Here is a 5,630-nt window from a genome sequence, read left to right on the forward strand (position 1 = left end):
CCTTTGAACAAAGTGACTGATCCTTATTTAGATAGTACAAATAATAAGTGTTTAATGCTTATTTTCTATTTATTTATTTATTTATTTTTTTGGCTGGACATTTTTTTAGGGGGGCACAAGGAGAATCTGGGGGGGCATTGCCCCCCCTAGACCCGGCCCTGCCGATGAAAGGAGCATGTAATTAGATATTACAAAACTTTTGTTTTTTTTAAGAAGAAAGATATAAAATAATGAACAGCGGCACGGTTGATCAATGATGACATCTTTAATGAAAGTCCAGATGAAAAGGTGCTTGGATGGGGGACTGATTGAAAATGTCTAGAATGCAATTTTAACCGGGCTGAAACATTTTGGCAGTAATCATGTGAGAACTCTTAGATGGATGACTCACATTAGATACTTTTAACATTGAATAAAGCACATAAGTACCTGAGATTATCATTGTAACAGTTTGCATGTTATTGTTCCAGCCGCGACATTGCAGAAAATAGAAACCGTTTCTAAAATAGAAGCTGTCGCTTGTCACGACTGGTTAGGACAAAAAGTCAGGTTAACATGGAAAAGACACCTTTTATCGCATGCTGCAGCGTCACGGCACGTCTGGTTAGGACACAGTGTAAGGAAAGCTGTGACAGTTGAGTGTATGAAGTGTTCAACATTGCAAACTTTAAATAATTGCATCATCTGTGTATCTGAAATGCACTTCTCTTTTTGGGATTTCAGTGTGAACGCACCTTACTCTATTCACACTACTATACCACAAAATGGCATAAAACAGTGCATAAGTAAACCATTTGAGGCGCACATATGATCTCTGCAGATTAAGAGATGTGTGTGAATTACAACTTCCTCCCCTGAAAGAATGTGTTTGAATTCCATTCAAGTGTAGTGCTTGGTACAATGCAGTACTCTAAAAGTCCCCTAAAATAATTACGAAGCAATCTGATTTCAGCCTTCATGTGAAAAATTCTTTTAATTCCAAGCTCTTTCTTTGAGTCCTATTTACCAGCTCACTGTCAGGATGACTTAAGCTAATAAGTTATTTAAAGGAAGCGTGAAGCTTGTAAGGAGGAGCATTTGCTTTTTTCCCCCCTACATTAGCATTTTCCTAATGAGGAAACTGATGAAACTGGTTGGTAAAGTGTATAACAAGGTGTAGAATGTAAAAAATGCATATTTTAGACATACTACAGACAAGAACGATGAACAGGCCCGGTACTAGGCTCGCTGGACTGGGGGGGCAATCAGAAATTGTGGTAGGGCAGCACTTTCTAGGGTAATATATTCATAGTTTACTTTTATTTACTCAATTATATTTGTAAGTCTTGGATCCATATAACCTGTAAGCATCACTTTTATATACTATAACATATCTGATTATGTTCATTTTGAACCTTGGAGATCCTTCTATCACCAGACAACATTCATAGCAAGCAATTTTTCAAATCAGTATTAAACTTTAAGAATGCTACCAGATTAAGCAACTAAATTCTATGGTGATCAATCAATGGAAGAACAAACACTGCTTTTTTGATTGACAATGAGAACATTATGCCCTAATTACATATTGCAGTACATAAACATGGGTGTTTTGTGCAGGAAATGCTACATAATGTTCTGGGCATGAGTACAGAGAAACATTCGAGTGGAAGGAAGGGCAACGCAAACTAGTGACAATATGCACAAGAGCTAGAGAAAACAACAGAGGGACAAACTTTTTTGATCACCATCCTGTATACATTTATAAAGCTTGCTAGGCTGCATCAGTAGCATACGGTTTACTTCTCTCTTATGTTAATAGATGTACAGTATACTACTTTATGCAGTGAGCCTCTCTTATCAGAGTAAGACTTTAGAAAACTCAAGAGTTCAAGAGAGAGACAGAAAAATGTAGTCTTAAAGTCTTTAAACTTCTCTGCAGGCATATCCTGGAAAACATTCTCCTCTGGAGTTCACTTTGATTGGCTGTTTGGTCAGCGCAGCAAATCTCTCCTCAGACAAACGCCGGCAGGATGGGCCTGTGACGTTCACCCTGCGAGCGCACAATGGGTGCAGCAGAGGGAATATTTCACCGCTGATAATGGTGTCTGAGGAGTGAAAAAAAGGCCTCGCATTCCTGGCCAGCTTCAGAATAAAGAGGGCCCCGGTGCCATTTATTCCCAGAGTCCTCTGCACGGAGAGAGCTGCCAAGCAGGACCCTCCCCTCGAGTACTGTAAAGGCTTCATCATCCAGCCCATTATTCCATTCAAAATCATTTGAGCTGGTAGAACAAGAAGAACTTATGTAGAGCGGTCGTCGTAGGAAATGTTATTGTGTTCCCATAGGAAAGAAAAATCGCCATGGTTTCTCCCAGACAACAACGAGATTAAAGGAAGACTTTTCTTTTGTAATTTTACATGTCTCCTCTCAACAGTATGGAAGCCTCTTTCCGCCACTGAATAAAAAATAAAAAGCTAATTCTGACTTTTTATCTTGCAATTCTGACTTTTTTTTCTCAGAATCGTGTGATACAAACTGGCAGTTGTGACTTATAAAGTCAGAATTGTGAGATATAAAGTCGCAATTCTGAGAACTGGACTTTATAACTTGCAAATGTGACTTTACATCTCACAATTATGAGAAATTAATTTAGAATTTCCTCACAATTGTGAGGAAAAAAAAGTCCGATTTGAGTTTACAGTATATTCCACAATTCTGACTTTGTAACTGGCAATTGCGAGTTTATATCTCGCAATTCTGAGGAAAAAAAAAGTCAGAATTGCAAGATAAAAAGTCACAATGTCCATACGACAGTGTCTCAAGATCTGCAATCAAAAGTCAGACATTCCAATATAAAATTAAACATATAAGATTCTATTCAGCCATATTATCTTAAGAAAATCTGTCCAACAAGTACTACTTGCTCAACTAACTAGCTGAGAAGATCAAACAGTTAAACAACCTAACACCTCTCTGTACATCACGTTCATGCCTAATGTCTTTTCTTCATTGTGAGGAAACCCCCGCAGGTGCAGGACTCTGCTGTAATTGCTTCTGCCGCTCCCACCTGACAGTTGAACTTCTGAATTCACAAAAGCCTCTGACAAACAAAGGCGAGCTATTCTTAACCTTACTCAGACTCAAAGTATCTAAGCATCATCCATCTGTCACCTGCTCTCATAAACGGGTGTTAAGATCTCTTAACAAACAAGATAAATGTCGACACGTGCGATTAATGAAGAAAAAGCCAATTATTTCATAATTACATTTATAAATGTAAAATACTGGTAAAACAAAACATTAATAAACATTATAAACACTATAAATATTTATTTCAGATTGCTTCACTCCACAACAAATCCTTTAAATGTAATGGTTCAGAACAGAACAGGAATGAAAACTATAAGTATAAAAAAAAACATAAATTACTGTGGTATTCATTATAAAAAACATTTATTTTAAGCGGGAAGCAATAAAAAAAAAAAAAACTACCAGTGTGTGAGAAATGCATACTTCTCTCATTTGGCACCAATAGAAATGAGTACGCTTTGCGTATATTTTGCATTATACAGTATAAGTCACTTTGGAATATAAGTCACAGTAAGTTTGAGAAGATAAAAAACGTGACTTGTATTACAGAAAATGCAATACGTTTTCAAAAACTCGTTTCAAAATAGATTTGAGCATTTATTGTTTTGTTTTTACGGTGGAAACTCTTATTTCAACCAGAAGATGGGAATCACATACAAGAAGTTAAGATCGGATGACCAGTTTGCAGATAAGTAAAGCATGTAGAACTACATCTGAAAAGTATGGTACCAGCACAAAAACACACTCAGCAAAATACGGTTTAATTATCGTTGCCGAGAAAATCCCCAAAAATATTGAGATATCATGTTTTGTCAGTATTGCACACCCCTAGGTCAAATTGAAATGTTTTGTAAATGTTATACCATGTATTATTCATTCAATATGGAAATCCATTCTACAAAATTATTAATATATGATTATCTAAACAAAGAAATAAATAAAGTCCTTTTATTGTAATGTAGGAATATCGGTTTTACCCAATTATTGACATTTTTATTGAGTAATTTCCAATTAATCTGTATTTTGTCCCCCAAATTATGCCAAAAGTGTGATTTAGCACAAAAACACACTCAGCAAAATACTGTTTAATTATCGTTGCCGAGAAAATCCCAAAAAATATTGAGATATCATGTTTTGTCAGTATTGCACACCCCTAGGTCAAATTTAAATGTTTTGTAAATGTTATACCATGTATTATTCATTCAATATGGAAATCCATTCTACAAAATTATTAATATATGATTATCTAAACAAAGAAATAAATAAAGTCCTTTTATTGTAATGTAGGAATATCGGTTTTACCCAATTATTGACATTTTTATTGAGTAATTTCCAATTAATCTGTATTTTGTCCCCCAAATTATGCCAAAAGTGTGATTTATGAATTTAGCCAAAAGAATTTGTGTTTAAAAGCTCATTTTCACCACAGAATGGAACATAATTTGAGATATGCTGGAAATGACACTGTGCAAGAGCACAAAGACATTCACTACGGTTGCCTAAATGTAATAAAGGGAATTTTGAGCATGGATGGGTGGAATTCCATAAAGATGATTCAGAAGAACTTTACAGCATGACTTCTATTCCCATCGTGTCACGAGACCAGGATGTTAGATGTTAATCACCTTAATAGCTCCTTCAAAATATGTGGATGAATTGAAATTTCAAACAAAAAAAATAAATACCACGCATGTAGCGTGTCATGCATTGATCAAAACAGCAGATCAGGCCAGATATCTTTGGGTTTGCCATTAATATTTAGCGGTCATTATGTGAAGTGTACATGGAATCAAAATTGACCCCATTTACTTTTTTTATAAATATTCAGCAGCTTTGAATGATTCAGTGTTGCACATTATTCCAAATACTGATGTTGCGTTATACCAGTATTGACGATAACCGTGATATTTCAAAATAAAAAGTACACCGCGCTAAACTCTCACATGTCATTTGTTTTATTCGTACTCGATGCGCCCTCGCACAGAAAGTTCACAAGCGAGGCTCGCAGGAGTAATAAAACAAATGACTTTCCAGGAAATCCCTTATAAGTACAAAGACATCCAGTTATCGCTGTAGCTGAATAAAATACAGAAAGAAATGTTTTGACAGATGAAACGTGAAGAGAATCATAAGGAATAATGCATATTTATAATGCAATGCTGATCGATATAGCCTTTTAGCCATTTAGCAATGCAAAATATTTGCTAAGACTGTGGCAATGCTCCAAAACCCTTTTGAAACGTGACTAACCAAACAAAGAATGAACCACTTTTCTTTTTTTTTTTTTTAAACATACTTATGGACTTGTAGAATGGATTAATTTGTAGTCATGAGTGAAAATCCAGGGACCTGATTTATAAAAAGACATACGCGTTGCAATTAAAATGCAGAAAGTATATCAACACAACACTGAACAATTCAAAATACCATACGTTTTCTGAATCTAAGCATAACTGAGCCAAACCCATCGGTCAACAGACAGATCATATAGTCTTAGATATGCTGTTTCAGTCATTTTGACAAAAAAAAGGCATTCTGATTCATAAAAAGCATGCATGTT

General features: G+C 35.5%; 1 protein-coding gene across 3 annotated transcripts in view; it reads right to left on the reverse strand.

The window, feature by feature from the left end:
- The window catches only part of LOC107715952 (protein Shroom3-like), a 30,714-nt gene that overhangs the window by 14,127 nt on the left and 10,957 nt on the right, over positions 1-5,630 (reverse strand). The window lies entirely within an intron of this gene.

The sequence above is a fragment of the Sinocyclocheilus rhinocerous genome, unplaced genomic scaffold (genome assembly GCF_001515625.1).
Source record: "Sinocyclocheilus rhinocerous isolate Xijiao unplaced genomic scaffold, SAMN03320098_v1.1 scaffold1967, whole genome shotgun sequence".
Taxonomy (NCBI): Eukaryota; Metazoa; Chordata; class Actinopteri; order Cypriniformes; family Cyprinidae; genus Sinocyclocheilus; species Sinocyclocheilus rhinocerous.